The 24,975-nt window shown below is 31.9% G+C and overlaps 1 long non-coding RNA gene across 1 annotated transcript; it reads right to left on the bottom strand.

Annotated features, from left to right (window-relative positions):
- Positions 1 to 20,781: 20,781 nt before the first annotated feature.
- On the bottom strand, positions 20,782 to 24,678 carry LOC127717506 (uncharacterized). The gene is made up of 3 exons (XR_007989205.1): positions 24,645 to 24,678; positions 23,997 to 24,170; positions 20,782 to 21,216 (listed from the first exon to the last, which is right to left on the bottom strand). It is a non-coding gene; the product is annotated as an uncharacterized LOC127717506 (long non-coding RNA).
- Positions 24,679 to 24,975: the final 297 nt, after the last annotated feature.

Genomic DNA, 24,975 nt, shown 5'->3' with positions numbered 1-24,975 from the left:
GTTCTATTTTTAGCCATGGCGGCCATCTTGGTTGGTTGGCCGGGTCACTGGACACATTTTTTAAACTAGATACCCTAATAATGATTGTGGCCAAGTTTGGTTAAATTTGGCCCAGTAGTTTCAGAGGAGAAGATTTTTGTAAAAGTAAACGAAGACGGACGACGACGACGGATGACGGACGCCAAGTGATGAGAAAAGCTCACTTGGCCCTTTGGGCCAGGTGAGCTAAAAACTTTAAGTGAATACAATTTAGAGAAAGACAGATGGATGCACAAACACTATCATAACAGAGCATAAAACTTACCAAACAAGATGTTTTACATTTATCCTTCGGAAGCAGGAAAACTGAAGTGTTTCTTTTCTTTCTCTGCCCTCCATGATATAAACTTCAAATTCATTCATGCAAAATATGAAAATCTGCAAAAGTAGGACCTTGTACCGCAGCTTATCCACATTTTGACTTTTGAACTGCATTGTTCTTTTCATCTTGCTGGCAACCTAAACATTAAAAAAAATGATAAACACATAATTCTGGATTAACTTTGTGTATTTATTTTTGTTGGTACAAACAATTTTTTCCAACTTTAAACTAAATCTGCCTCTGCTTTAAAAAACAACTGAAAACCATGTATTTATCTTAATTGAAAACAATTTCTTGAGTTTTTCTCATTTGTATCACCCTGTTATTATATATAAATTTTATTTTTGTCCCTTTTTAAAAATAGGAATGGTTTAAATTCCTCAATAATCATGATAATTCTAGTCAGTCAATTAAAAATGTATGAATAAATTATTTAACCTGTATACTATTAATATCAATATATTTCATTTTTGATAAAAACTAGGCTCTGTGTTGAAGACCATACCTTGACCTATAATGGTTTACTTTTATAAATTGTGTGACTTGGATGGAGAGTTGTCTCATTGGCACTCATACCACATCTTCCTATATCTACAAACAGATTCTATGGGCGAGCAGACATTATACCATGGAGGTGGTTTTAAAAAAAGCATACGACTTAGATGTACCATAAGCATGGAAAAACAATTCAGCAGTCAGTTTCACAAAAAAACTTACAAATAAAATTGATAGTAATTAAGTCATGTACAATACAGAGGGTGGTAAAGGGGGGGTGCTTGCACGGAAAAAACGTGAAATAAGACATAATTTCACGTTGAACGTGAAATAATTTCTGTCATGAACGTTGCACGAAAAATAAAGACTTTGATGTGAACCTTTTGTGACTGAGTCACTGTCTTCTTGTATATATAAACTCTCTGTTTTACTTGTTATTCCCGATTTAGTATACACATTTATGATATAAATGGTTTACGGCTTTTAAAAAAGTATTTCTTGACGATCCCTGCCAAGTGTTTGAATTTTATTTGAAAAATACCGAGCACGCAAAATAAGCATTTGAAAATCACGATGCACGTAAAATTAAATAAGCAGAACACGTTGAACGAGGCACCTGTCTTGCCGACTGAACATCAAATAAAAAAGTAAAAACACGTTGCACATGAAATAAAAAACGGCGATCACGTTGCACGGAAATAACCCTTTACCACCCTCAATACAGTATGTAACTTACGATAAATTGTAAGTTTTTTTTTTTTGTAAAACCGACTCAAGAATACTTATAATCAATCTTAGTCGTAAGTATTAAGTATTATTCATCTTTTGGATAATTTGTTGGTTTATTTTATGAATATACAATATAAGGGAGGGCCGGCTCCAGTCATGCTTCAGTGATCCCTATATAATCAACCAAATGTTTTCCAAGAAAGCCCCCCCCCCCCCCCCCCCCCCCCCCCCCCCTATGGCTATGATATATGTTTATATATCTCTCTGATATGCCATTTCAAATCAAATGTGTATTAAATAAAACTTTACACTAGAAAAGTAATGGATAGTTACTCATTTGGGAAACTTACAGCATGCCGGTGCCTGTGATTGTGTTCAAAGTGGTGGGTTTTCACCCTCGTTCAACGACTGAGTCGTTGTATTGCGGAATAACGATTTAGGCAAATTGAGAAAAACATCATGTCTGTGGTTGATAATAGTGTGTGTGCATTAATTTAATTTTCTATACCTTCTTATTTAATATTTTTCCAATTTTGAGTACTGACGGCAAGTGTTGTAACCAATGTCTTGAGACCAATGTGCTATTTACAAGTGCGATCGAGAAATGCAGGGGAAAGAAACTTATCAATTATGTTTATTCTTAAGACAAAACTGAGCCGCCGTAAAAATGAACCGTGTCGAGGAGGTTACTGACAAGTAATAGGGCAGAGACATATTTACACATATGTGTATATATGTCTCTGTAATAGGGTCATCCCTCGAGAACATTAACTAGTACATTGATAGTTTACTATGCAGTCATGCAGTATCCCGAAAAAAAACGTATGGATGCAAAACGCTTAGTGGTTTCGGCTGACTACTAATACGTGCACTTTGTCTAAAAATATCCCGGCAGCGTTAAAGTTGAAGTCAGGATCTTGGGGGGGGGGGTCTTCTTTTTCTGTGTTCTTTATTTTTTTTTTGCTATATTTCTACAAACGTACACTTTTTGCACATTACTCTCTTTCCTCATATTTTAGCATTTCATTATTCTTTAATCTTTATTGTTTGCCCGTTATTCTCTATTCTGTTAACCCCCATCCATATCCTGTTATGTAGACTTAAGCTTTCGGTAGTTTATTTATCCTATTTCTGTCTAAATACATTATTCATCACAAAACAAAAACTTACTAAATATTTTTTTATGAAGTCCTCACCAGTTGCGGACCCAACAAATGTCATAAGGAGGCACTAACTGTCATGCATAAAGAGGGGGCCCGCTTCAGTGATTCTCTAAATAATCAACCATTTTTTTTCCAAAAAAGGGGCGGGCCCCCATGCCCTCACCTTAATCCACCTCTACCCCTTCCCACTTCGTATCCTTGAATTCAGATTCAAGATCTCTCTGACTAAAGTAAGTAAGTAAGTCACATTTGCTTATATCAGGTTTTTGAATTGAACTGGCGGATAGTTGTTTCATTACCAATCGTACCACATCTCCTTATTTGTATATATACGAAAGCTTTATTCATATGTTTTGGTGTATTGATGAATGTGTAAAGATGCAGCAATTGTAATACATTTTAAAATACAGCACAAGAGATGCAGATTATATAAAACCAATCTCACTATACAAATCCTTGATAAAACTTATAAGTCGAAGACATACTGACAAACGCCATGGCAAAAACTTAAAAACGACCAAATGACGTACAACAGTCTATAAAACTTGACTATAGCATTTAAAACACATAAGAAGCACCCAGACAGCCAAACAGAAATTAAAAGAATAAATAATTTGTAAAGATTTTCAACTAGGCCTACAGCTATATTTTCTTATCGTGTAACAGTAGGCTAAACATAGGTTCTGGTATTATGTGATAAGTAATTTTTTCATGCAGACCCAGTTTTATTGATACCTTGAACTTAAAGTGGTTTTATGCATATCAGCCCAGATTATGTGTGTAATTTTATTGAACAATTCAACAATACACGTTCTAAACAGGTTAAATTCAATTTAAAAATTTACAAATTCAGATCTACTGGCATTCAACACCCAATTACTTACTTGCTGTATATTGCTAACTTTGATTGTATATTGTCAATCCCTCCACATCGTGAATACGCCATGCGAGGTGTTGGATAAGTTTGATACAGGGTGGCGGCTTCGAAGCGTAGAAAAAAATCCAGGTAAATGAAAGTGTAAAATTTTGTTGTTGAAATTTTAAGTACTAAATTCCTAAATTTGTACTTTACTCCGTTCTACGGGTAACATGGTTGTTTTATATGAAAATAGGATAAAAAGCATCCGGAAAAATTAATTATCACGTTATAAGTATTCGTAAATGGATATGAAAAAACTTAACAAGGAATAAGTATTGGTAAACGGACAGAAAGTCGCAGGACAAAGGTTTAAATTAATTATTTTACAATTGTTTAAATATATGAGAGAAAGTTCTTGACGAATTGATTTTATTTATAGATAAATGTATTTAGTTGAGGAAATGATTAATTCGCCTTCAAATAGTTTTTTTTATCAATAACTTATAAAAAGGAGATATTTTTGACAGCATGACTTCAGTTAATTACCAAACCACTTTGGCAGATTGTTTTCTCAACAATCATTGTTCATATTAATATTCAAAAATAAATTTTGTTTACAAGTCCGTTTACTTTTAAAAATGTTTCAGAAAATACTGAAACATTTTTAAAATTAAGTTTATTCAAAGAAAAAAATATCCCAAAACTGAATCGTGACTTTTTACTTGTTACTTTTTGTTGTACGTTCTAAGTGTCAATCCTAGCAAACACAAATTTGGAAATAAAATCGATTACAATGTAATTTTATAGAAGGAAAAAGGGGGGTTAATGAACAAATTATTACTATACACTCACATACTTCTAAAAAGATTTGCATATGTAAGCTGTCTATAGATAATGTTAAATTATTTCAGGAGTTTCAATTAATTTAGGAGAAAAAAAAGATTATAAACAGTTTAGTTTTCAACGCCTACTACTACAAAAAATAGTGATTCTTTTTGTAGATTTGGTACTTCATTTTCGACTCAAAATTTCCTATTTTAATTGTTAGATGCCAAATATTTAGGAGAAGATTGTATTTGTACTTTATGTAATTGTGGTGATATTGGCGACGCGATTCATTATATTATAGCAAGGATTTGTAAAAATCCTTGATTATAGAATGTTCGGCAATAGACGAAAGTAGACAAACCCTATTTAAACGGGGTTTTGATCTCCAAGGACGCCACATTTTACATCGAATAAGATCTATATTTGTTAACGTTTTCACATGAAATAACTTGAATTGAAAATTTCCCGACTATGTGAATATTTCTTATATTTCTAAATGGCTTCAATTATTACATACAAAACGATAAATTTATTTAACTTTTTTTGTAAAAACAATATTCATGTATTTTTATAATTTTTCCAAGGAAACGTTTTTATTTTTTTTGTTTACAAAGTTTACTTGTATGTGTTTATAACCATCACCAATCAGTCCTAATTATTAAAGATCAAACGTCGTAATCAAAATGATGATTGGTATTGAATATGATCATCGGTCATGCAGGACGTATCCCAAATAACTTCTTTAATGTTGGTTTGATTTTATCAAAACCAAAATTATAAGATCAAATATTAAATTACCCTCAACGCTCACTATAACATATATACATGTCCTGAGTGACTTTTTATGTCCTGTCTGCACTCAGGAGGTCCTGAGCGGTTTTTAGACGTACCGTTAATTTATAGGCATATATTTGAAGCTGTTCTTAATTATGTACATTATCTATACGTATACATGTATCAGACAAAAAGCCTTTCCAATGTTCTAGTTATCTTAGTTCCTAGTCACAGGCACTTGTCTCAGAAAAAAAAATTCCTATATACTTTTAATGTTATATCATGGAAGTATTATATTGACTATATAATACTTCCATGGTTATATTAAGCAGGGACTTTCTATACTAAGTTTGTATAGAAAGTCCCTGTATTAAGGTATATAGGAAACAAAATTCTGAGACAAGTGCCTGTGGTCCTAGTGTGAAATAAATCCACTGGGAATTGGCCTTTTTAAACACATCTATATATACGTTTTCTCAAGGGTTTGTACATGTAAAGTGAAATTATGTTTACTCAATGCGTAGTTACATAAGTTTATTTGCTAGTTTTTTCTTCTTTATTTTATATAAAATGATTTTTTTTTAATTTTAACATTTTTTTCTTCGAAAGAATTATAGTGTTGCAATAGGGAATGGACACAGATACTTAACTACATTTAACGAAAAAAATTTTGTGTAATGTCATCAATCTGTATTACACATAGACAGGATGTTCTCTAGAAAACTATGATATTTCTAATAGGTTATACACACCCCAGGGTACACGCACTGTCGTAATGGAAAATTACTGCATGCTTTAATTACCTGTAATCAGCCATTCAACAAATCAGTTGACTACCATGTCATTACAGTTTAAAAAGTTTTTCCTCAGATCAAAACGGAATATTCATTTTAACTTTAAAATTTAAAACTTTAAAAAGTATACTTTGATATAATTATGACGTAAAAGAATTTAACAATTTAATAATCGGATTTTTCCAAAGATTAAGATACAATTATATTTATTATTCTGGGACTGACAGATATATCACAGGCACTTGTCTCAGAATTTTTTCTATATACTTTTATTAAAGTATATAGGATTTTTTTTTCTGAGACAAGTGCCTGTGAGATATATACATGCATAAGTCCCAGACATATATAATTGTAAATCAAAATGATTTACATAATTACTGGGAAATAATATAATGTTTCAGTTATGTTGATGTCACAAATACACATGAATTATTTGATGATGGTTGCTGGAATTTCTTATCTAACTGCATGACGGTGACCACAGACATATATATATATATTTATATATATTCATTTACTGATTCTATAATTTCTTGAGAAAAAAAATCAGGAGGGAAGTCAGAGGGAAGTGAAACAAACATTTAAAGCTTTTATTAAAAATGGTTGGGAAAACAATAAAATACGACACTGAGTTTTGAAAAAAAAGTTTATGATTGGTCTTAATTTTTTTTTTTAATAAAGATAGAAACAATTTTTTGTCCCAAGAAAAAAAAACAATGCCCCCTTTTTAGCCAAACCGACACACGCCGATGAATGAATAATTCCAAGTAGGGTCATAGGGTCACAAGGTCACATTTTAAAACTTTTTCAGTCGCCCAGTCTCAAAAAGCAATTTTGACTGACATTGTTTTTAGTCGAATTATGTTTTTGCAGGTCAGGTTGCAAAGTGGCAGGTCGGATTTGACAATGTCAAGTTGACAACGGCCCTAAAAAATATCCGAAAAAACGTTGAATCAAACGATATGAACCTACGCAGTTTTATATTATAAGACTGACACACACCAGTGTGCTAACTGTGCTGGGTGAGGTGCTGTAACTTGATATACATGTATCATTAAGTTACAGTACTGTTAGGATTTGCCTGCCTTTTTACAGGGACTTTCTATACTAACTGTTAGTATAGACTGCCCCTGGCTTGAAAGTATGGTTCACTGCTCATCAACGGGTGCGTGATTAGCAAATCAAATATCTTGTAGCAGTAAAATACCTCCGGGGGGGGGGGGAGGGGCACTTCAATACTTAATTGATAGGGGGTGTCGCTGGGGTTCTGTTACCCCACCCATTCATATAATTTAGATCTTAAAAATGTATACCTTTTCATATATTGCGTGGGTAAAATTGTAACCTTTTTCCATATTGGTTGGTTTACGTGGGGTGTGTTGGAAAAGTGGAATATTCAAGGCTAAGATTCTGTATGTAATGTTTACTTACGGCGAGACTTTCGGCTGTGAAAAAATGACAGGGCTTTTCATATACAAGTAATTGGAACTTTATCGACCTTATCATATATTTCTGATAGTTTTCCCCACCTATTCCCATATTTTCAAGCTGGAAAAAGTGACCTATTCCAGCGGCACGTCCTATCACCTTGTATATAGGAAGTGCCCCCCACGAGTAAAATACACAAATGTATAATACCTTAATTCAGGAGCACAGTCTGTCTTTACCGTAAATAACTTCGAGATTAATATGTAAGTTTACTTTGCTAATCGATGTTCCTGTAATTCAGATTTAAATTTATTTGTGAGACCCTCGTCACTATTTATATTCACTCAAAGAAAGGGGTTCTCCGTTACTGGGAAAATCCAAGATCGTATTGTGTTAGTTATACGTCCTTGGAAAATCTTATCTGATTCAGGATCAATTTATCGGTTACACTCCCCTATCACCAGTGATTCTTTGTGAACTGCATTCTGAAAAAGGTATACTGTTGACTATCAATTTGCATGATTAGTTACAGATGTCGACTCGGACTACTGCAAAAGACAATAATTCAGTTCACTGATTTAGATTGAATAGTGGTTCGGTTAATCCCCTCTTCCCCAAACAAGTAAGAATTACATCTTTTGGTAGTCCAAATAATTATGACGTCTAGCAAGGCTATTTTATTTTTTTTTATGCCCACGCCGTAGCGGTGGGGGCATTAAGTTTTACCCTTGTCCGTCTGTACGTATACATACGTCCGTACGTCTCAAAATTGGTTTCCGTTCTCTAACTTGAGTTTGCCTCAACCAAATGTTAAAGTAAACTTATACGCAATGCTTATTACCACAAAAAACAGATCAAGTTTGAATTTTGGTGGTGTCACTTTAACCGTTGTAGAGTTATGCCCCTTTATAAATGGAAAAATTTCAAAATTTTTAGTTTCCGTTCTCTAACTTAAGTTTGCCTCAACCAAATGTTATTAAACTTATACACAATGCTTATTACCACAAAACACAGATCAAGTTTGAATTTTGGTGGCGTCACTTTAACTGTTCTAGAGTTATTCCCCTTTATAAATGGAAAAATTGCAAAATTTTTATTTTCTTCTAAATATCGAGTAATTTTTAAAATTGAAATTATCTTCCTTTGTCCATTATTATAGTTGAATCAGCTACAATCAATGCTTTATACAATGCAATGTTTAATTTTGACTTCCACTGATAAAACACATATCAAGTTGAATTTGGGTAGTGTCACTTTAACCATTATTGAGTTATGCCCCTTTATAAATTGAAAGATTGCAAATTTTTAGCTTCCATTCTGTAACTTAAGTTTGCCCCAACCAAACATTATGAAACCTATACCCAATATTCATTACCACAAAACTAAGATCAAGTACAAATTTTTTGTTTCCCTTTTCTAACTTTAGTTTGCCTCAACCAAATGTTATGAAACTTATACACAATGCTTATTACTATATAATACAGATTAAGTACGAAATTTGTTGGCGACACTTTTACCATTCTTGAGTAATGTCCCTTTATAAACATAAAAATTGCTGAATTTTTCGTTTCCGTTCTCTAACTTTAGTTTGTCTCAACCAAATGTTATAAAACTTATACACAACCGTTCTAGAGTTATGTCTGTTTACAAATAGAAAAATTGCTGAATTTTTAGTTTCTGTTCTCTACTTAAGTTAGCCTCAACCAAATGTTATGAGACTTACACACAATGCTTATTACCACAAAACTCAGATCAAGTTCAAATTTGGGTAGCGTCACTTTTACCGTTCTTCAGTTATGTCCCTTTATATTTTTCTATCTATCTATCTTCATATTTCCGCACTCAGTCACAACGAGGTTACTGACAAGTAATAGGGCAGAGACATATTTACACATATGTGTATATATGTCTCTGTAATAGGGTCATCCCTCGAGAACATTAACTAGTACATTGATAGTTTACTATGCAGTCATGCAGTATCACGAAAAAAAACGTATGGATGCAAAACGCTTAGTGGTTTCGGCTGACTACTAATACGTGCACTTTGTCTAAAAAATATCCCGGCAGCGTTAAAGTTGAAGTCAGGATCTTGGGGGGGGGGGGGGGGGGGGGGTCTTCTTTTTCTGTGTTCTTTATTTTTTTTTTTGCTATATTTCTACAAACGTACACTTTTTGCACATTACTCTCTTTCCTCATATTTTAGCATTTCATTATTCTTTAATCTTTATTGTTTGCCCGTTATTCTCTATTCTGTTAACCCCCATCCATACCCTGTTATGTAGACTTAAGCTTTCGGTAGTTTATTTTATCCTATTTCTGTCTAAATACATTATTCATCACAAAACAAAAATTTACTAAATATTTTTTTATGAAGTCCTCACCAGTTGCGGACCCAACAAATGTCATAAGGAGGCACTAACTGTCATGCATAAAGAGGGGGCCCGCTTCAGTGATTCTCTAAATAATCAACCATTTTTTTTCCAAAAAAGGGGCGGGCCCCCATGCCCTCACCTTAATCCACCTCTACCCCTTCCCACTTCGTATCCTTGAATTCAGATTCAAGATCTCTCTGACTAAAGTAAGTAAGTAAGTCACATTTGCTTATATCAGGTTTTTGAATTGAACTGGCGGATAGTTGTTTCATTACCAATCGTACCACATCTCCTTATTTGTATATATACGAAAGCTTTATTCATATGTTTTGGTGTATTGATGAATGTGTAAAGATGCAGCAATTGTAATACATTTTAAAATACAGCACAAGAGATGCAGATTATATAAAACCAATCTCACTATACAAATCCTTGATAAAACTTATAAGTCGAAGACATACTGACAAACGCCATGGCAAAAACTTAAAAACGACCAAATGACGTACAACAGTCTATAAAACTTGACTATAGCATTTAAAACACATAAGAAGCACCCAGACAGCCAAACAGAAATTAAAAGAATAAATAATTTGTAAAGATTTTCAACTAGGCCTACAGCTATATTTTCTTATCGTGTAACAGTAGGCTAAACATAGGTTCTGGTATTATGTGATAAGTAATTTTTTCATGCAGACCCAGTTTTATTGATACCTTGAACTTAAAGTGGTTTTATGCATATCAGCCCAGATTATGTGTGTAATTTTATTGAACAATTCAACAATACACGTTCTAAACAGGTTAAATTCAATTTAAAAATTTACAAATTCAGATCTACTGGCATTCAACACCCAATTACTTACTTGCTGTATATTGCTAACTTTGATTGTATATTGTCAATCCCTCCACATCGTGAATACGCCATGCGAGGTGTTGGATAAGTTTGATACAGGGTGGCGGCTTCGAAGCGTAGAAAAAAATCCAGGTAAATGAAAGTGTAAAATTTTGTTGTTGAAATTTTAAGTACTAAATTCCTAAATTTGTACTTTACTCCGTTCTACGGGTAACATGGTTGTTTTATATGAAAATAGGATAAAAAGCATCCGGAAAAATTAATTATCACGTTATAAGTATTCGTAAATGGATATGAAAAAACTTAACAAGGAATAAGTATTGGTAAACGGACAGAAAGTCGCAGGACAAAGGTTTAAATTAATTATTTTACAATTGTTTAAATATATGAGAGAAAGTTCTTGACGAATTGATTTTATTTATAGATAAATGTATTTAGTTGAGGAAATGATTAATTCGCCTTCAAATAGTTTTTTTTATCAATAACTTATAAAAAGGAGATATTTTTGACAGCATGACTTCAGTTAATTACCAAACCACTTTGGCAGATTGTTTTCTTAACAATCATTGTTCATATTAATATTCAAAAATAAATTTTGTTTACAAGTCCGTTTACTTTTAAAAATGTTTCAGAAAATACTGAAACATTTTTAAAATTAAGTTTATTCAAAGAAAAAAATATCCCAAAACTGAATCGTGACTTTTTACTTGTTACTTTTTGTTGTACGTTCTAAGTGTCAATCCTAGCAAACACAAATTTGGAAATAAAATCGATTACACTGTAATTTTATAGAAGGAAAAAAAAATTATTACTATACACTCACATACTTCTAAAAAGATTTGCATATGTAAGCTGTCTATAGATAATGTTAAATTATTTCAGGAGTTTCAATTAATTTAGGAGAAAAAAAGATTATAAACAGTTTAGTTTTCAACGCCTACTACTACAAAAAATAGTGATTCTTTTTGTAGATTTGGTACTTCAGTTTCGACTCAAAATTTCCTATTTTAATTGTTAGATGCCAAATATTTAGGAGAAGATTGTATTTGTACTTTATGTAATTGTGGTGATATTGGCGACGCGATTCATTATATTATAGCAAGGATTTGTAAAAATCCTTGATTATAGAATGTTCGGCAATAGACGAAAGTAGACAAACCCTATTTAAACGGGGTTTTGATCTCCAAGGACGCCACATTTTACATCGAATAAGATCTATATTTGTTAACGTTTTCACATGAAATAACTTGAATTGAAAATTTCCCGACTATGTGAATATTTCTTATATTTCTAAATGGCTTCAATTATTACATACAAAACGATAAATTTATTTAACTTTTTTTGTAAAAACAATATTCATGTATTTTTATAATTTTTCCAAGGAAACGTTTTTATTTTTTTTGTTTACAAAGTTTACTTGTATGTGTTTATAACCATCACCAATCAGTCCTAATTATTAAAGATCAAACGTCGTAATCAAAATGATGATTGGTATTGAATATGATCATCGGTCATGCAGGACGTATCCCAAATAACTTCTTTAATGTTGGTTTGATTTTATCAAAACCAAAATTATAAGATCAAATATTAAATTACCCTCAACGCTCACTATAACATATATACATGTCCTGAGTGACTTTTTATGTCCTGTCTGCACTCAGGAGGTCCTGAGCGGTTTTTAGACGTACCGTTAATTTATAGGCATATATTTGAAGCTGTTCTTAATTATGTACATTATCTATACGTATACATGTATCAGACAAAAAGCCTTTCCAATGTTCTAGTTATCTTAGTTCCTAGTCACAGGCACTTGTCTCAGAAAAAAAAATTCCTATATACTTTTAATGTTATATCATGGAAGTATTATATTGACTATATAATACTTCCATGGTTATATTAAGCAGGGACTTTCTATACTAAGTTTGTATAGAAAGTCCCTGTATTAAGGTATATAGGAAACAAAATTCTGAGATAAGTGCCTGTGGTCCTAGTGTGAAATAAATCCACTGGGAATTGGCCTTTTTAAACACATCTATATATACGTTTTCTCAAGGGTTTGTACATGTAAAGTGAAATTATGTTTACTCAATGCGTAGTTACATAAGTTTATTTGCTAGTTTTTTCTTCTTTATTTTATATAAAATGATTTTTTTTTAATTTTAACATTTTTTTCTTCGAAAGAATTATAGTGTTGCAATAGGGAATGGACACAGATACTTAACTACATTTAACGAAAAAAATTTTGTGTAATGTCATCAATCTGTATTACACATAGACAGGATGTTCTCTAGAAAACTATGATATTTCTAATAGGTTATACACACCCCAGGGTACACGCACTGTCGTAATGGAAAATTACTGCATGCTTTAATTACCTGTAATCAGCCATTCAACAAATCAGTTGACTACCATGTCATTACAGTTTAAAAAGTTTTTCCTCAGATCAAAACGGAATATTCATTTTAACTTTAAAATTTAAAACTTTAAAAAGTATACTTTAATATAATTATGACGTAAAAGAATTTAACAATTTAATAATCGGATTTTTCCAAAGATTAAGATACAATTATATTTATTATTCTGGGACTGACAGATATATCACAGGCACTTGTCTCAGAATTTTTTCTATATACTTTTATTAAAGTATATAGGATTTTTTTTTCTGAGACAAGTGCCTGTGAGATATATACATGCATAAGTCCCAGACATATATAATTGTAAATCAAAATGATTTACATAATTACTGGGAAATAATATAATGTTTCAGTTATGTTGATGTCACAAATACACATGAATTATTTGATGATGGTTGCTGGAATTTCTTATCTAACTGCATGACGGTGACCACAGACATATATATATATATTTATATATATTCATTTACTGATTCTATAATTTCTTGAGAAAAAAAATCAGGAGGGAAGTCAGAGGGAAGTGAAACAAACATTTAAAGCTTTTATTAAAAATGGTTGGGAAAACAATAAAATACGACACTGAGTTTTGAAAAAAAAGTTTATGATTGGTCTTAATTTTTTTTTTTAATAAAGATAGAAACAATTTTTTGTCCCAAGAAAAAAAAACAATGCCCCCTTTTTAGCCAAACCGACACACGCCGATGAATGAATAATTCCAAGTAGGGTCATAGGGTCACAAGGTCACATTTTAAAACTTTTTCAGTCGCCCAGTCTCAAAAAGCAATTTTGACTGACATTGTTTTTAGTCGAATTATGTTTTTGCAGGTCAGGTTGCAAAGTGGCAGGTCGGATTTGACAATGTCAAGTTGACAACGGCCCTAAAAAATATCCGAAAAAACGTTGAATCAAACGATATGAACCTACGCAGTTTTATATTATAAGACTGACACACACCAGTGTGCTAACTGTGCTGGGTGAGGTGCTGTAACTTGATATACATGTATCATTAAGTTACAGTACTGTTAGGATTTGCCTGCCTTTTTACAGGGACTTTCTATACTAACTGTTAGTATAGACTGCCCCTGGCTTGAAAGTATGGTTCACTGCTCATCAACGGGTGCGTGATTAGCAAATCAAATATCTTGTAGCAGTAAAATACCTCCGGGGGGGGGGGGGGAGGGGCACTTCAATACTTAATTGATAGGGGGTGTCGCTGGGGTTCTGTTACCCCACCCATTCATATAATTTAGATCTTAAAAATGTATACCTTTTCATATATTGCGTGGGTAAAATTGTAACCTTTTTCCATATTGGTTGGTTTACGTGGGGTGTGTTGGAAAAGTGGAATATTCAAGGCTAAGATTCTGTATGTAATGTTTACTTACGGCGAGACTTTCGGCTGTGAAAAAATGACAGGGCTTTTCATATACAAGTAATTGGAACTTTATCGACCTTATCATATATTTCTGATAGTTTTCCCCACCTATTCCCATATTTTCAAGCTGGAAAAAGTGACCTATTCCAGCGGCACGTCCTATCACCTTGTATATAGGAAGTGCCCCCCACGAGTAAAATACACAAATGTATAATACCTTAATTCAGGAGCACAGTCTGTCTTTACCGTAAATAACTTCGAGATTAATATGTAAGTTTACTTTGCTAATCGATGTTCCTGTAATTCAGATTTAAATTTATTTGTGAGACCCTCGTCACTATTTATATTCACTCAAAGAAAGGGGTTCTCCGTTACTGGGAAAATCCAAGATCGTATTGTGTTAGTTATACGTCCTTGGAAAATCTTATCTGATTCTGGATCAATTTATCGGTTACACTCCCCTATCACCAGTGATTCTTTGTGAACTGCATTCTGAAAAAGGTATACTGTTGACTATCAATTTGCATGATTAGTTACAGATGTCGACTCGGACTACTGCAAAAGACAATAATTCAGTTCACTGATTTAGATTGAATAGTGGTTCGGTTAATCCCCTCTTCCCCAAACAAGTAAGAATTACATCTTTTGGTAGTCCAAATAATTATGACGTCTAGCAAGGCTATTTTATTTTTTTTTATGCCCACGCCGTAGCGGTGGGGGCATTAAGTTTTACCCTTGTCCGTCTGTACGTATACATACGTCCGTACGTCTCAAAATTGGTTTCCGTTCTCTAACTTGAGTTTGCCTCAACCAAATGTTAAAGTAAACTTATACGCAATGCTTATTACCACAAAAAACAGATCAAGTTTGAATTTTGGTGGTGTCACTTTAACCGTTGTAGAGTTATGCCCCTTTATAAATGGAAAAATTTCAAAATTTTTAGTTTCCGTTCTCTAACTTAAGTTTGCCTCAACCAAATGTTATTAAACTTATACACAATGCTTATTACCACAAAACACAGATCAAGTTTGAATTTTGGTGGCGTCACTTTAACTGTTCTAGAGTTATTCCCCTTTATAAATGGAAAAATTGCAAAATTTTTATTTTCTTCTAAATATCGAGTAATTTTTAAAATTGAAATTATCTTCCTTTGTCCATTATTATAGTTGAATCAGCTACAATCAATGCTTTATACAATGCAATGTTTAATTTTGACTTCCACTGATAAAACACATATCAAGTTGAATTTGGGTAGTGTCACTTTAACCATTATTGAGTTATGCCCCTTTATAAATTGAAAGATTGCAAATTTTTAGCTTCCATTCTGTAACTTAAGTTTGCCCCAACCAAACATTATGAAACCTATACCCAATATTCATTACCACAAAACTAAGATCAAGTACAAATTTTTTGTTTCCCTTTTCTAACTTTAGTTTGCCTCAACCAAATGTTATGAAACTTATACACAATGCTTATTACTATATAATACAGATTAAGTACGAAATTTGTTGGCGACACTTTTACCATTCTTGAGTAATGTCCCTTTATAAACATAAAAATTGCTGAATTTTTCGTTTCCGTTCTCTAACTTTAGTTTGTCTCAACCAAATGTTATAAAACTTATACACAACCGTTCTAGAGTTATGTCTGTTTACAAATAGAAAAATTGCTGAATTTTTAGTTTCTGTTCTCTACTTAAGTTAGCCTCAACCAAATGTTATGAGACTTACACACAATGCTTATTACCACAAAACTCAGATCAAGTTCAAATTTGGGTAGCGTCACTTTTACCGTTCTTCAGTTATGTCCCTTTATATTTTTCTATCTATCTATCTTCATATTTCCGCACTCAGTCACAACGAGGTTACTGACAAGTAATAGGGCAGAGACATATTTACACATATGTGTATATATGTCTCTGTAATAGGGTCATCCCTCGAGAACATTAACTAGTACATTGATAGTTTACTATGCAGTCATGCAGTATCCCGAAAAAAAACGTATGGATGCAAAACGCTTAGTGGTTTCGGCTGACTACTAATACGTGCACTTTGTCTAAAAAATATCCCGGCAGCGTTAAAGTTGAAGTCAGGATCTTGGGGGGGGGGGGGGGGGTCTTCTTTTTCTGTGTTCTTTATTTTTTTTTTGCTATATTTCTACAAACGTACACTTTTTGCACATTACTCTCTTTCCTCATATTTTAGCATTTCATTATTCTTTAATCTTTATTGTTTGCCCGTTATTCTCTATTCTGTTAACCCCCATCCATACCCTGTTATGTAGACTTAAGCTTTCGGTAGTTTATTTTATCCTATTTCTGTCTAAATACATTATTCATCACAAAACAAAAACTTACTAAATATTTTTTTATGAAGTCCTCACCAGTTGCGGACCCAACAAATGTCATAAGGAGGCACTAACTGTCATGCATAAAGAGGGGGCCCGCTTCAGTGATTCTCTAAATAATCAACCATTTTTTTTCCAAAAAAGGGGCGGGCCCCCATGCCCTCACCTTAATCCACCTCTACCCCTTCCCACTTCGTATCCTTGAATTCAGATTCAAGATCTCTCTGACTAAAGTAAGTAAGTAAGTCACATTTGCTTATATCAGGTTTTTGAATTGAACTGGCGGATAGTTGTTTCATTACCAATCGTACCACATCTCCTTATTTGTATATATACGAAAGCTTTATTCATATGTTTTGGTGTATTGATGAATGTGTAAAGATGCAGCAATTGTAATACATTTTAAAATACAGCACAAGAGATGCAGATTATATAAAACCAATCTCACTATACAAATCCTTGATAAAACTTATAAGTCGAAGACATACTGACAAACGCCATGGCAAAAACTTAAAAACGACCAAATGACGTACAACAGTCTATAAAACTTGACTATAGCATTTAAAACACATAAGAAGCACCCAGACAGCCAAACAGAAATTAAAAGAATAAATAATTTGTAAAGATTTTCAACTAGGCCTACAGCTATATTTTCTTATCGTGTAACAGTAGGCTAAACATAGGTTCTGGTATTATGTGATAAGTAATTTTTTCATGCAGACCCAGTTTTATTGATACCTTGAACTTAAAGTGGTTTTATGCATATCAGCCCAGATTATGTGTGTAATTTTATTGAACAATTCAACAATACACGTTCTAAACAGGTTAAATTCAATTTAAAAATTTACAAATTCAGATCTACTGGCATTCAACACCCAATTACTTACTTGCTGTATATTGCTAACTTTGATTGTATATTGTCAATCCCTCCACATCGTGAATACGCCATGCGAGGTGTTGGATAAGTTTGATACAGGGTGGCGGCTTCGAAGCGTAGAAAAAAATCCAGGTAAATGAAAGTGTAAAATTTTGTTGTTGAAATTTTAAGTACTAAATTCCTAAATTTGTACTTTACTCCGTTCTACGGGTAACATGGTTGTTTTATATGAAAATAGGATAAAAAGCATCCGGAAAAATTAATTATCACGTTATAAGTATTCGTAAATGGATATGAAAAAACTTAACAAGGAATAAGTATTGGTAAACGGACAGAAAGTCGCAGGACAAAGGTTTAAATTAATTATTTTACAATTGTTTAAATATATGAGAGAAAGTTCTTGACGAATTGATTTTATTTATAGATAAATGTATTTAGTTGAGGAAATGATTAATTCGCCTTCAAATAGTTTTTTTTATCAATAACTTATAAAAAGGAGATATTTTTGACAGCATGACTTCAGTTAATTACCAAACCACTTTGGCAGATTGTTTTCTTAACAATCATTGTTCATATTAATATTCAAAAATAAATTTTGTTTACAAGTCCGTTTACTTTTAAAAATGTTTCAGAAAATACTGAAACATTTTTAAAATTAAGTTTATTCAAAGAAAAAAATATCCCAAAACTGAATCGTGACTTTTTACTTGTTACTTTTTGTTGTACGTTCTAAGTGTCAATCCTAGCAAACACAAATTTGGAAATAAAATCGATTACAATGTAATTTTATAGAAGGAAAAAAAAATTATTACTATACACTCACATACTTCTAAAAAGATTTGCATATGTAAGCTGTCTATAGATAATGTTAAATTATTTCAGGAGTTTCAATTAATTTAGGAGAAAAAAAAGATTATAAACAGTTTAGTTTTCAACGCCTACTACTACAAAAAATAGTGATTCTTTTTGTAGATTTGGTACTTCAGTTTCGACTCAAAATTTCCTATTTTAATTGTTAGATGCCAAATATTTAGGAGAAGATTGTATTTGTACTTTATGTAATTGTGGTGATATTGGCGACGCGATTCATTATATTATAGCAAGGATTTGTAAAAATCCTTGATTATAGAATGTTCGGCAATAGACGAAAGTAGACAAACCCTATTTAAACGGGGTTTTGATCTCCAAGGACGCCACATTTTACATCGAATAAGATCTATATTTGTTAACGTTTTCACATGAAATAACTTGAATTGAAAATTTCCCGACTATGTGAATATTTCTTATATTTCTAAATGGCTTCAATTATTACATACAAAACGATAAATTTATTTAACTTTTTTTGTAAAAACAATATTCATGTATTTTTATAATTTTTCCAAGGAAACGTTTTTATTTTTTTTGTTTACAAAGTTTACTTGTATGTGTTTATAACCATCACCAATCAGTCCTAATTATTAAAGATCAAACGTCGTAATCAAAATGATGATTGGTATTGAATATGATCATCGGTCATGCATGACGTATCCCAAATAACTTCTTTAATGTTGGTTTGATTTTATCAAAACCAAAATTATAAGATCAAATATTAAATTACCCTCAACGCTCACTATAACATATATACATGTCCTGAGTGACTTTTTATGTCCTGTCTGCACTCAGGAGGTCCTGAGCGGTTTTTAGACGTACCGTTAATTTATAGGCATATATTTGAAGCTGTTCTTAATTATGTACATTATCTATACGTATACATGTATCAGACAAAAAGCCTTTCCAATGTTCTAGTTATCTTAGTTCCTAGTCACAGGCACTTGTCTCAGAAAAAAAAATTCCTATATACTTTTAATGTTATATCATGGAAGTATTATATTGACTATATAATACTTCCATGGTTATATTAAGCAGGGACTTTCTATACTAAGTTTGTATAGAAAGTCCCTGTATTAAGGTATATAGGAAACAAAATTCTGAGACAAGTGCCTGTGGTCCTAGTGTGAAATAAATCCACTGGGAATTGGCCTTTTTAAACACATCTATATATACGTTTTCTCAAGGGTTTGTACATGTAAAGTGAAATTATGTTTACTCAATGCGTAGTTAAATAAGTTTATTTGCTAGTTTTTTCTTCTTTATTTTATATAAAATGATTTTTTTTTAATTTTAACATTTTTTTCTTCGAAAGAATTATAGTGTTGCAATAGGGAATGGACACAGATACTTAACTACATTTAACGAAAAAAATTTTGTGTAATGTCATCAATCTGTATTACACATAGACAGGATGTTCTCTAGAAAACTATGATATTTCTAATAGGTTATACACACCCCAGGGTACACGCACTGTCGTAATGGAAAATTACTGCATGCTTTAATTACCTGTAATCAGCCATTCAACAAATCAGTTGACTACCATGTCATTACAGTTTAAAAAGTTTTTCCTCCGATCAAAACGGAATATTCATTTTAACTTTAAAATTTAAAACTTTAAAAAGTATACTTTGATATAATTATGACGTAAAAGAATTTAACAATTTAATAATCGGATTTTTCCAAAGATTAAGATACAATTATATTTATTATTCTGGTACTGACAGATATATCACAGGCACTTGTCTCAGAATTTTTTCTATATACTTTTATTAAAGTATATAGGATTTTTTTTTCTGAGACAAGTGCCTGTGAGATATATACATGCATACCCTACTGAAAATGTAAAGTGGGATTTCACTGAAAATACCAGTGGAGTTCCATCAGAGTTCCATTGGAATACCACTGTATTACCACTGGGAAATTTGGTCGGGATTTTCATTGGACATTCATTGTTTTCCATTGGGATATCAGTGGAATATCCAGTGGGATTCCGGTGAATACTCGAGTGGGATACAGTGGAAATTCCATTGGAATACCAGTGAAAACTTCGTTGGAATACCATTGTTTTCCCACTGGACATTTATTGTTTTCAACTGGGATACCAGTGGTAATTCCATTGGAAATTGTAACAATCAACCAAAGAAAACCAGTGATATTTCAATGGAAATTGACAATTCCACTGAAATGTTAGATATCATTTTGCATGCACTGCTTATTTTTGAATGAATTAATAAGAAAACTTGAAATAAGACAATAACCATTTTAATGCAAGTCAACAATTAAAGAAATTACAACAGTTTATACATCATCCACATTTAAGACCTTTTAAACGAAAAGATCAACCTCTTTAAAATATTAACGTTGACAAATTATCATTTTTTAGTCAAAGATGTATTTACTTAATTGTACATGTAAATCATTTTTCTGGTTAAATCATTCATAAATCCATGGTAACTTTTGGTCCTCTTGAAATCTTTCACAAATGGTTTTAATTTTCAATTTTACAAATTTGTTTATTGTGCATTAAACAATGTTAAACAAACAAAAATGTTCAGTTTACATGCATACGAAATACTTTGTCAGTTTGGTCAGTTTTCTTCATCATCCATTGATATTATTCATGAATTAAGTCCAAAGTTTCTGCATTCCAATCCTGTTCCATTAAGTCTTCATTGATTAATCTGAAAGAAAAAAAATCAAACATCATAACATGCATAGAATTTTGAATTAAAATAACATTACAATACCATGCTCCAGTCTGCAATTATTCAAAAATATATGTTACTGGCATATTTTATTTGTGTTTGTGTGTAATTTATTCACAACATTTATACACTTAGAGCAATTTAGACACATGTATGTCTATTGTTGAAGACTGACACATGTATGTCTATTGTTGAAGACTATGTGTTCTCTAGATATCTTTGGCTATAGTTGTTGGGTTGCTGTCTCTTAGACTTATAACACACATCTCTTTTTATCAAAATAGACTTTTATTGTTCATGGACCAGGTGTCTCACAAAGCCAAATAAAATAGTATGTGTGGTTCCAGTTACATTTAAAAATAAAATGCTTCGCTGGGGCGCAGCTTGATACGACCGCAGAGGTCGAACCCTGAACAGTTGGGGCAAGTATGGACACAACATTCAAGCTTGATACAGCTCTGAATTTGGATTGTTATTAAATATTTGACACAGCATAGGTTTCTGACACAGAAAGAATGTGGTCTAAGAACTTGAATTTTTTTAATTTACCTATTATGGTCCAATGTCCAAAATCAAAATACATGGTTAGATTCAGCATATCAAAGAACCCCATATATTCAATTTTTGTTAAAATCAAACAAAGTTTAATTTTGGACCCCAACTTGGACAAACTTGAAAACTGGGCCCATAATCAAAAATCTAAACACATGTTTAGATTGGGAATATCAAAGAACCCCAAGAATTCAATTTTTGCTAAAATCAAACTAAGTTTAATTTTGGACCCTTTGGACCTTAATGTAGACCAATTTAAAAAACGGGACTTAAAATTAAAAATCTAAATACACGGTTAGATTGGGAATATCAAAGAACCCCAATAATTCAATTTTTGATGAAATCAAACAAAGTTTAATTTTGGACCCTTTTGACCTCAATATGAACCAATTAGATAACGGGGTCCACAAATAAAAAATCTAAATACATGGTTAGATTCAGCATATCAAAGAACCCCATATATTCAATTTTTGTTGAAATCAAACAAAGTTTAATTTTGGACCCCAATTTGGACCAACTTGAAAACTGGGCCAAAAATCAAAAATCTAAATACATGTTTAGATTCAGCATATCAAAGAACCTCATATATTCAATTTTTGCTAAAATCAAACAAAGTTTAATTTTGGACCCTTTGGACATTAATGTAGACCAATTTGAAAACTGGACCCAAAATTAAAAATCTAAATACACTGTTAGATTCGGCATAACAAATAAATAAATGTGATCAAAGATTTTACAAATCTAATGCGCCATACTGTGCAATTAAAGATTACTTCTTGAAATTTTTTAATATTTGAAATTTGAAAAAAAAATAATATTTGAAGAATAATTCTTTTTAATTTCTGAAATCTGAAATGAGAAAAAATTGGCCCCCCACAATTTCTTTTTATCCCCCCCCTTTTTCCCCCAAAAAAATTCTTTCCCTCAAGATATGGTCATAATCTCAATTCAAGTTTCCAATGGAGATGGCAACCATAATTACCCATTTAAATTTACCATAGTGCTATCTTAATCATGTTAATCTATTTTATAATAGAATTAATAAAAATATAGTGTCAAATCTTTCATATGGATTTTTTTGTAAAAAAAAAAGATGAAAACATTTGCAGATATTTTTACTGGTCTTCCTTTATAAATATGCATTTCTTTAAAAATATGCATTTCTTTAAACATAATTTAAAAGCAGTGTAAGGGAAGTAACCAAAACGTTGTATTTAGATTACCTCCCTTACACTGTTTTAGATTATCTTTATTGTTCATTAACCATTACTTTATACATAATTTAAAAGCAGTGTAAGGGAAATAATTTCAATGATGTATTTGATTTATCTCCCTTACACTGCTTTAAATTATGTTTTGTACTAAAGTATTTGTCCATTAACCAGGACAACCTTGTTTTTCCCCCTTTTTTGCCCCTAATTCCTAAACGGTTTGAGCCATAACCCCCCAAAGCAAATCCTAACCATCCCTTTGTGGTATGGAAACTTGTAGTATAATTTCAGAGAGATCCATACACCGTTCCACAGTTATTGTCTGGAAACTAGAAAATGCTCAATTTTGGCCCCTTTTTGGCCCCTAATTCCTTAACTGTTGGTACCATAACCCCCAAAATCAATCCCAACCTTCCTTTTGTGGTATTTAACCTTATGGTCAAATTTCATAAAGATCCATTCACTTAAACTAAAGTTAGAGTGCGAAAACCAATATGTATTCGGACGACGACGACGACGACGCCAACGTCATACCAATATACGACCACAAAATTTTTTTGCGGTCGTATAAAAAATTAGGGTAGGTAAGAATTTTTTTATTTTATGTTTTTTTTTTACATTGAGTCTATCATGTCTAGGGTAGCAACATTCTGACTTAAACAGTACTTACTGAAAAATGACAAAAAAATCTTTAGGGTAGGCTATTGTTAAGACTAAAAAAAAGGTAGGTTAGGTAATTGGAACCATGCATATATTTTTATTTAGCCTCATATTATCTTTCCCTTTATGTTGTGTTTGTTGTTGGTTTACTATCTGGTTGAAGCATACCAGACACCTCATTTTGTTCACATAATAGCCATGATTTACCATTGTGCATGATGATCAGATCAATGTTTTGAGATGTGTTTACAGCTTATAGATGTGAATGATTAACATGATTAATGTATTTTTATTTCAAGTGTGGGAAGGATGAAAAAATAATTCAATAAGTACCTTTCAATAATCTTATACTCAAATTTCTTTTCTGCTGCTGGTTCGTTTGTTTTCATCGTTTGTTTTCATCGTGTTTTCATATTATTGAGTGGATATTGATCGATGCACATGCAGTCATCATTTTTGCAGCTTTGTACCTTCACCATGATCAATCCCTTTTAATATATGGACAACCTAAAAAAAAATGTAAAAACATTTTATTAATAATTTTTAATTCTGGTCATGACCTGTATGCATCATATATTACTGATATTTATCATACAATATACATATATAATTAAGAAGCTTCTTTCAGTTAAGTATAAAGACTCTAAAACATAATATTATAATTACCTTTAGGGATTTTTTGTGTTGCATGTCCATCCAAATCAGAACATGACAAAATTAAGTTGAATGTGCCTGACATTGTGTAGTAAACTGTAAACATCTTTCCTTGATTGTGAAGGCACACAATGTAATTCAATATTGAATAATAAAATTATTATTACATTCCCACCTCCCCCTTTTCAGAACACCAAATGGTCATTCTCAAAGTGTGAACTAACAGAGCCCATGAATGAAACTAAAGGGGGTGTATATCTTTTTTTTAAATTTTAATTAAAAATATTCATGATGTAAAAATCAAATGTAAAATCTCTTAAAAATTACCTGTATCTGCTGTACGTCTGCCCTACATCAGCACTGAGACTACTATCTCAGATCAGCACATCGTCTCATCGTAAATTCTTGGTTCAACAGCTAATGTCATACCTAAATGTTCTGCCTTTAATGTCTATTTCTTTATTTATCGAAGGTTGTTGAGTATTAATTATTATTAACATGATTAATGTAACCACAGCTGGACAATGCTGGACAGGATACATACTCGTACAATATTTTTAGTTTCAAATTTGAACACATTCCGTGTATTAATGATAACGACTATCTGATTGGCCGATCGGAAATCCCGGAAATAGAGTTATCCAATCAAATCAGCGGT

Source organism: Mytilus californianus, unplaced genomic scaffold, assembly GCF_021869535.1.
Source record: "Mytilus californianus isolate M0D057914Y unplaced genomic scaffold, xbMytCali1.0.p SCAF_10, whole genome shotgun sequence".
NCBI classification, from domain to species: Eukaryota; Metazoa; Mollusca; class Bivalvia; order Mytilida; family Mytilidae; genus Mytilus; species Mytilus californianus.
The sequence above is the reverse complement of the archived record's forward strand: the minus strand, read 5'-3'. Positions and strand labels throughout refer to the sequence as shown.